The sequence below is a fragment of the Dipodomys merriami genome, unplaced genomic scaffold (assembly GCF_024711535.1).
Source record: "Dipodomys merriami isolate MVZ:Mamm:240054 unplaced genomic scaffold, mDipMer1.0.p SCAF_24, whole genome shotgun sequence".
Classification (NCBI taxonomy): Eukaryota; Metazoa; Chordata; class Mammalia; order Rodentia; family Heteromyidae; genus Dipodomys; species Dipodomys merriami.
This window is the reverse complement of record NW_027203826.1, coordinates 723,570-733,282: the sequence shown is the minus strand read 5'-3', so window position 1 is coordinate 733,282 and position 9,713 is coordinate 723,570. Positions and strand designations below refer to the sequence as shown.

Sequence of the window (9,713 nt, the reverse complement as noted above, 5' to 3'; positions counted from 1 at the left end):
TAGGGATGTTGAACATTTCTTCATGTGTCTAATGGCCATCCTTCTTTCTTCTTCAGAGAAGCTTCTCTTTAAGTCTTTCGCCCACTTATTTATTGGGCAGTTGTTTCTTTGAGGATTTGTTGTTGGGTGGTTTAATTTTTTGAGTTCCAAGTATATTTTAGATATGAGACCCTTGTCCGTTGTATGGCTAGTAAAGATCTTCTCCCAATCGGTGGGCTTTCTATTGATCTTGCTAGCTATGTCCTTTGCCCTGCAGAAGCTCTGCAACCTTATGCAATCCCATTTGTCCAACCTTTCTTTGATTTGTTGTGTTTCCGGGTCTCTATTAAGAAAATTTCGGCCTGAGCCAAGGAGACTTAGGGTTTCTCCTATTCCATCCTGTAATGTTTTCAGAGTGTTTGCTTTGAGTTCAAGGTCTTTGATCCATTTGGAATTGATTCTGGTGCAGGGTGATATATAAGGATCTAGCTTTAGTTTTCTACATGTAGTTAACCAATTTTGCCAGCACCATTTACTGAAGAGGCTGTCTTTCTTCCATTCTATTGTTTTAGCTCCCTTATCGAAGATTAGATGGCTATAGGTCTGTAGGTTCATTTCTGGGTTTTCAGTTCTATTCCATTGGTCCTGAGGTCTGTTCTTATGCCAATACCAAGCTGTTTTGATTACTATGGCTTTATAGTAGAGTTTGAAATTTGGTATTGATATTCCTCCAGCAGTGTTCTTTCCGTTGAGGAGTGTTTTTGCTATTCGGGGTCTTTTTTTGTTCCATATGAATTTTTGGATTGCCTCTTCTATTTCCTTGAAGAATGAGGGTGTAATTTTGATAGGTATCGCGTTGAATTTGTAGATAGCCTTGGGAAGTATTGCCATTTTCACGATGTTAATCTTGCCAATCCAGGAGCATGGGAGGTTTTGCCATTTTTAAGTTCTGTGTTGATTTCCTTTTTCAAGATTTTAAAGTTTTCATCATAGAGGTCCTTCACTTCTTTAGTTAAGTTAATTCCTAAGTATTTTATTATTTGTGGGGCTATTACAAATGGAGTTGCTTTCCTAATTTCAGCCACACTTTTCTCATTGTTGGCATACAGAAAAGCCATTGATTTTTGGGGGTTAATTTTATAACCTGCTACTTTGCCAAAGTTTTGAATCAGCTTGAGTAATTTGGGAATGAGTACATTTCTTATCAAGCATTGCAGCCTCCTCTTTTGTTTACCCTTCACATCCCTTCCCAGCCTCCCCCTGCCCCTCACCCAATCCTCCCCCCCCACCAAAGTTGTAAAGTTCATTTTCGACATGACAACTTGTACTTCTCATTGTTGCAACGGGTCCACCTGTATCCTTAAATGACTAATGAACCCTTAGATATGTATTTAAATGTTTTTTTTTGTTTCATGCATTTGTTTCTAATGCATTTATAAGATTATTTCTTTGTTGCTTCATATGTCCCTCCCCCACAGTATAGCCGCTGCTTTCACTATATTTGATGTCAGTATAATTTGTGGAGGAGAAGGGCAAATACATTCTTATCAGGTATGTTCAACAGTATAACAACCCTGGAATTTTTGTAAAGTTTTAGTCAATAGTGTGTAATTTGACCCAAATTTACCTCTGTTTATTAGTTTGATTTGTAAATTAAAGTTTCATTAGATAAATAAGAATTTATTCAGATTTTAGACCTTCTGTCAAACTGAAATGAGTATTATAAATGAAATGAAATGAAATGAAGTATTATAAATTCAGTTTAGAAGATTGAACCCTTCATCTTCTTGTGAATAGGCAAAGTTGGGACCAACCTAGAGAGGTCAACAATTGTAGCATATCAGGGAAATATTTTCTTGCTAACAGCAAGTGAGGAGAAATATCTTGGATTTGGTGTAGACCTGTGAGAATAGTATCTACTGCCTTCCAGCTTCCCAATATCACTGAAGAACACATTTCTTATCAAATAATGTCATGTTGGAATACTCAGCATATTTGATGTCACTGCTGGAACACAGTGGAAACTATGGCTACACCTTTCTTTTGTGACATACTGACATCTCAGTGATAAAGTTCAGTGTAGTTAGTTTTTTTGTAATAGGCCAACAGCATCCTTCAGAGCAAGCAGGAAAAAGTGCTAGTGTTAACCCACAGGACACTACCCACAGGACGTTGCTGTTAAAAGCTTCTTGGGGTCCCTGTTGGCCTTTTTAGTCTCCTGGAGGCACTTTTCCATCAACTTTTCTTTAGATTATGGACCTGAATAGGTGAGTACCTTTTTTTCCTCTTTGTGGTATTAATGCCGTTCATCACATGGTTTGTGTGATAATTGTCTATTATCTACTGTATCTTTTCCCTACAATAGAAAAATCCTCTGTTATTTCATTATCATATCTCTAACCTTTGTCACAGAGGATATATACTAGGAAACTCATCAATGTCTATTTGATCAACAAAGAATAAATGAATAGCACTCTAAGCATGATAGACTTGTTTTGTTTATTATTTTAGCAGTAAAATATGACTACTCTGGGAAAATTGAAGAGAACCTATCAGGATAAGTGGGTAGCCAATGATCTTCTGGGATCATTGATTTCTGAATGCAATTTGGTCTTGAGGTGATCACACCAAGAAGAGTGACGTGACCAAAGTTGAATCAGGAGGATCTAATTAATGAAGGGTAAGCAAGACAGCAATTTTATTCCTTTTGGCCTACCTACTACCTTCAAGTCACTTTTTAAAAAACTTATGAAAATAAAGCCATTTGACCTATACCTTTTATTTAAAGGAAATAATAGATCCATTTCTAAGCTTAGTGTGCTAATAATAGTAAAAGAGCTGCTCCAGAAACAATTTCAGTTAAATAGTATTTTAATTTCATTATCTCTCAGAACCACTTAGAAAGGCTTTTCTAATCAAACTTTATTTTTTGATCAATTGTCTTTTTCTAATAAACTTGAAGCATTTTTATGTATGTATTTGAACTTCAAGTGAGATTTTATTTTTTTTTCCTCAAAGAATTTGGGTGCCTACTTTTTAAAGTCAGGTGAAACCAATTCTTTTCAGGTATGTTCAATGTAATCAGAGGTATTTCACATTTATTTTTGAAGACATGTCTAGAGAGTATTCAATGTTGTAACTTCACAGTAAAATATTTTTAAGTAAGTATCAGTGTCAAAACATAAACAACTGTGCAGTGTTTGTGGTAGTGTACCATGAAGCACAAACTAATATTTTATTTGTGTCAATAGACAATACATAAGCAAATACATAAAATCCTATTAGAAATACCAGACATGAGTTAATCAAAGATACTACTCCAAACTTGACAAAACACATTCACCTGAATTGTATAAAAGGAGAGGCTCCTAACACAGTGTCACATGTTGACCTATCACCAGAACTAGGATCTACAAAGTATGAAGTCCTAATGTTGTCTTTGGGATTTCTTCTCATCTTAATTCCCTGGTTAAATTTCATCTATATCCAGTAAGCCTGAGATATGGCTTTATTCTGAACTCAACTCTGCCTAAAATCAGCTCTGTATCTTGATACTACTTTTGATCTGGGTTTCTTATTACTGTTTTAACGGCAGCAACTTTTTGTGGCATCTGTATAACTCCTTATTCCTGCTTTAGTGTGTTTTGAATTCTGAAACTGCTTCAGACCTTTCTAAGTTTGACCTTTAGATTTTTCTGCTATAGTCTCTATATTATTGTAAATTGTGCTTTGTGATCTGAGAGTTCATATTAGCAACTAAGATTGGAAAAAAGAGCTTTGTATTGGCAATATATGGCTAGCATGTGAACTCAATTGTACTGAAACAGGTAATGCCAAGTGAATTGATACAGCTTGTGAATTTGTTGTTATTCACTAAGTTCTGACATTGTATAAAGACCCATCGATGTTTCTGACATGGTTTGCCTCAGTATAGATTGGTGTAGTCAGAATTGCATTCATTATAGAAGCAAATCAATGGAAAACAAAACAGACCATTGTCAAAAATTTGGAACTAGACTTTAAGAAAACATATACCATTTGGTAATACAGGAAAAAATTCAGCAACCTACCCCAAAATTCAGGAAACAGGGACAAAGCTTGCTTTATCAAAACCCAGCTCAGTGGTTCATGTAAGCTTATACTATTTCAGGATAATACCTAACTTAGTGCTAGATGGAAGGATGCCTTATATTTTACACAGATTGTTTTGAGGTTTGGAGAACTGGGAAGGCATATATTTGACTTAACAGAAAGAAGAAAAGGAAATCTAAGATCACACATCTCTGATTATTCATTTGTAAGATGGACTATAGAATTACATTGTACTGAGAAATCATTCAGGTGAGCAAGAAAACTAGCTAACTTGGTTCTTAAATACTTATGTCTGGGAAGAAAGATGAGACAGCTGAGGGAACCATATATGGCCTAAAATGGGGCTCACCTCAGGGGATACATGATACCCCACAGAGATTAGAAAAAAAGATGAGAGCAATAGTCCCAGAAGATTATGTTTAACAGATCCTAATAATGTAAGTGAAGTAGTACATAAAGCACCAAGAGAATAGATTTCTAAGATATTGTTTAAAAGCCTGTCCAAATTCTTGAGGACAGAAGAATGGGAAAATTTATAAAGTACTGTGAAGGCATAGTGCTGTAAATTAATATAAAAGTAGGCAATATAAACAGTTCTGAATGATTTGCTTGAAATTTGGGACCTCTGAAACCTTGGATCTCAAGATCCTTGGGGGCAGATGTACACGACATGTATAATTATACCTAGAAAAAGACAATAGATTTCCAAGGACAATCCTCAAGGAATGGCCAAGAAAAGCCTCAATACTAATAATGTTATTATAATATGATTATATTATATTGTAATATTAATATTAAGTTCTGATATTAATAAAAAGTTCTTCTTAAGAGAAAAATGTAAATATAAGCCATGGATTACTGAGGATCTCAACTAACCACCCAATGAGTTTTCATCATTGTGGGAATACATGGTAGTTAGATGAGAAATAAAACACCCTTGGCTCTGACAACCAAAAATTTGGAGATATCATAAAATGACCATGTAATTAGGAACCCTAAGAAATTAGCCATACTTGCAGTGACATATGGTCAGACAAATGCATATGTAGCCATACTTGAAGACAGTAAAAAACTTTACTAATAAGTACACAAGAGAGATTTAAAAAACTTTACTAATAAGTAAACCAGAAATCTCAGTCATTAATGTACACCAGAAGTCTGTCATTAATACATTAGCTGCTTGCTATATGATGTATGATACATCACAGATCTTTAAATAGTTATTGCAACTGTTTTGACAGCACAAGATAACATTGTGGACAAAGTTAATTCCATTTCAGCCCCCCACTCTTCATAGTTACCTCTTCAACTCAACAGAGAAAACACATCAAACTCAAACCTAGGTAAGTTAAACCTATAGATACCTAGACATGAAGTTAATTGCAGGAAAAATAGAGATAATTTTAAAAGAAATTATCCCCAGGGTAACCAACATACAAACATTTAACATGATGGAAACAGAAACAATTACTTTTTCCAATCCTGGGTATGGCTCAGCACTTTTGTTCCCTATGAGAAATCTATGAACCCTCCTGCTTATAGTATCAGCAGAAATAACAATAAGGTGATGCTTTTCTACCAGTTTTACAGTGAATAGTATGATGCTTTATTTCTTCTGCTTTCTCTTCCTTTTTATCCTTCTGCACACCCTTCACACTCTTTCTGCCTACTTCTTCCTCTTCCACATTCTCTTGGGCTACTGAGGATCAAACTCAGGACCTCTCACTTGTGCTAGGCAAATGTTCTACTATCCAGACATTCTTTTGAAATCATGCATTTGACTTATTCTTTTTTTTTTTTTTTTTTTTTGCTTATGTGGTACTGGGGAATCGAACCCAGGGCCTCATGCATGCAAGGCAAGCACTCTACCACTGAGCCACCTTCCCAGCCTTGACTTATTCTTATAACTGCTGATAACAAAAAATTCAACTCTAGAAGAAAGACAGTAAACTTCAAATCTCATCATGAAGTAGCCAATTGAAGAAATTAGCATTTAAAGGAAAGCTTTACTTTTCAGGTAAATATTCTATTTGTATAAGAACATAAGTTCTTTTAAGAGTCAGCCTTCTTTTGATGATCATCAAAATTAGAGATGTAAGATAAACATTGCTAAAACTTACTATTAATAAGTTTTTATTATTATGAAAATACCGTACAGAGGGGTTACAATTACATGAGCAAGGTAATGAGTACAATTCTTCTTCTTCTTCTTCTTCTTCTTCTTCTTCTTCTTCTTCTTCTTCCTCTTCTTCTTCTTCTTCTTCTTCTTCTTCTTCTTCTTCTTCTTCTTCTTCTTCTTCTTCTTCTTCTTCTTCTTCTTCTTCTTCTTCTTCTTTCTTCTTTCTTCTTCTTTCTTGTTCTTTCTTCTTCTTTCTTCTTTCTTCTTCTTTCTTGTTCTTTCTTCTTCTTTCTTGTTCTTTCTTCTTCTTTCTTGTTCTTTCTTCTTCTTTCTTGTTCTTTCTTCTTCTTCTTCTTTTTTGGGTCCTTCTTCTTCTTCTTCTTCTTCTTCTTCTTCTTCTTCTTCTTCTTCTTCTTCTTCTTCTTCTTCTTCTTCTTCTTCTTCTTCTTCTTCCTTCTTCTTCTTCTTCTTCTTCTTCCTTCTTCTTCTTCTTCTTCCTTCTTCTTCTTCTTGTTCTTTCTTCTTCTTCTTGTTCTTTCTTCTTTCTTCTTCTTTCTTGTTCTTTCTTCTTTCTTCTTCTTTCTTGTTCTTTCTTGTTCTTTCTTCTTTCTTCTTCTTTCTTGTTCTTTCTTGTTCTTTCTTCTTCTTTCTTGTTCTTTCTTGTTCTTTCTTCTTCTTCTTCTTCTTTCTTGTTCTTTCTTCTTCTTCTTCTTCTTTCTTGTTCTTTCTTCTTCTTCTTCTTTTTTGGGTCCAGTCATGGGGCCTGAACTCTGGGCCTGGGCACTGTCCCTCAGCTCTTCAGCTCAAGGCTACCGCTCTACCATTGAGCCACAGTGCCACTTCCGGCTTTATTCTTTTTGTTTATGTGGTGCTGAGGAATCGAACCCAGGGCCTCATGCATGCAAGGCAAGCACTCTACCACTGAGCCACCTTCTCAGCCCATGAGTACAATTCTTATTAAGCATTGTTGCCTCCTCCTTACCAACCCTGCCCTCCCATCCCGTGCTCCCCCACCCCCGCCAAACTTAAACTGTAAGATTCATTTTTCTACATGTCTTGTACATCTCATTGTAAGAAATTCTAAATCCATAACCACCTTAATCTTTTCCCCCAAACTGAGTCAAATGTTATTGGCTCTACCAGGTAATTATTTAACTGTATTTTCCCATGATATATTTTAAATTTGAAGGATGTGAAAATGTTGCAATTGACAAAAAAATAATGTGCTACTTTCCTATTTTTTTATATTGTATCAATTTACTTCTTAATTCTAAACATTGTAGATCTGAGCCTTCAGAGACTGAGCAGCCATAATAACTAGGATAGAATTAAATGTAGAAGGGTTGACCAAGTCAATAGGATACTGTGATGTATTTTGATTGGCTTCAGATTTTTACTATGTTGATTCTTTTACTTATAATCTTTTATTAGCCCTTCCTTTATTCTTTCTTGTTTACTTCCTTTGTTTCTTGTCCCCCTTTAACTCTGCCCAGTTATACTGCTCCATTTTTGATTCTTGATTCCAAAGATCAGGTTTTAATCCATGCCTCAAAATTTTAATTTGTACAGAATCAATTGTGCAATATTTACTAAAATCTGTTCCATGTATTAGAAGAAGACAGTGGCTGAAAAACACAATTCTCTCCTAATGAAAGCAATATTCTTGTTACAGTCTTTAGACCAATGAGGCTTCTCTTGTATTTCTGAAGACTTGCAGTAAAATACAAGGGAGACTTCTATTTCACTGGTTTTCTGTGCCCTTGCCATGCTATTTTCATGCACTGAAAAACTGCAGAGAATCCATGTCCAGAAATTCCTTCCCAGCTAAGTCTTAGAACCTTTCACCTTAAAACCAGTGTTCTCATGCCTTAAATATCTATCTTTAAATCCCCTTTTTCAAAGGAAAGTCAATTGAAAGTTGCTATATTATCATCATTTAAAATATTTTTTCTCTTCTATTTTTTTTCTGGAAATACTAGGATTTGAACTCAAGTCTTTGACATGGTAGTCAATTACTCTCTCATTTTTTTGGGGGGGGTCCGGTCGTGGGGCCCGAACTCTGGGCCTGGGTGCTGTCCCTAAGCTCTTCAGCTCAAGGCTAGCACTCTACCACTTCAGCCACAGCACCACTTCTGGCTTTTTTTCTTTTTGCTTATGTGGTGCTGAGGAATCGAACGCAGGGCCTCAGGCATGCAAGGCAAGCGCTTTACCACCTAGCCACCTTCCCAGCCCCCCTCAATTACTCTCTCATGAGCACAGAAGTGCTCATGAGTTTTGAGATAAAAATCTCTGCTTTTAGTATGAGCCAGCATAGACTGTAATCCTCCTGTTCTTTGTGTGTGTGTGTGTGTGTGTGTGTGTGTGTGTGTGTGTGTGTGTGTGTGTGTTGTGTATGTGTGTCTATGTGCCCTAGCTGAGATGATACACTCTTTTTGGTTGAGAATAGGGTCTTGATAGATGTGTACCTCTACACTCTTTTTGGTTGAGAATAGGGTCTTAAGTTCTGTCTCATATTGACCTTGAATGATGATCTTCCTCAGTCTAATGAGTAGGGATTGCAGATGTGAATCACCATGCCTACCTTTTATTTTCTTTTTAAAAATGCCTTGATGGATTGTACTGTTTTATTATTCCCATTGGAAACATTATGTGACAAATTATATTCAGTTACTGATTCATCTTACTCATTTAGGTTTTGAAATTTCGATATCATTTCCTCTAACAATAGATGGCAACATTTTGCATTAAGATTACAGACATTCTGTTTTTTTTTCTTGTGTTTTGCAGCATGAACTGCCCTTACTCAACCCTATGCATATAAATTAGGCAGCAGAACTCAAAATGCAAGCAAGCAAAAGAATACGAGTGAAATCCACTGTGAGTGAAATGCATCAATGTAGCGTTTTTGAATGAGAAAATGGCAAGCAAGTTTAAATCAACTCATTTGTAGAGATTACCTTAGTCTCACTGCATTTGCATTCTTTTCATATTGTCATTCTGCACCATAGTTTGAGGAACTGTAACAATTCAGAAAATGAATCAAGTTAGATTAAAAATGCACTAAATGATACCAGGAGGAAATCAACTGTTGTGTTGGAAATGTTTTGATATCTTCCTCTTACATTTCTCTTTCCCTAAGAAAGGAAGACAAACTTCAGATCTATCATTGGATTCTTTCCAAACTATAACCATAACTTTTCCTTCTCTATCTTGAGAATTGTATTCTTGGAAGATGTATGGTGAATCTGAATTTGACAGTGGTAATCTCCACCTCTCAAGATAGAGGCTTCAGAATAGTAGTACTTGTTTATTGTTTATGTCTAGGTTAATCAAAGCCTTTTTTCTCTATTTTACCTCTCTTATTCCCAAATATCTATTGATACTTGATATATTTATATAGACATATATTGTTATCAAATATTTAAAACATGCATAAGACATTGTTCAGCTATTTTTGGGAATTTGAGCTAATATATATACTATTGTGAGGATAATAATATATCAATAACCTATTGATACTTCT

General features: G+C 35.4%; 1 long non-coding RNA gene across 1 annotated transcript; it reads left to right on the top strand.

The window, feature by feature from the left end:
- Positions 1-2,518: 2,518 nt before the first annotated feature.
- On the top strand, positions 2,519-9,109 carry LOC138835569 (uncharacterized). The gene is made up of 3 exons (XR_011374649.1): positions 2,519-2,659; positions 5,313-5,414; positions 8,978-9,109. It is a non-coding gene; the product is annotated as an uncharacterized lncRNA (long non-coding RNA).
- The last annotated feature ends 604 nt before the right edge of the window (positions 9,110-9,713 follow it).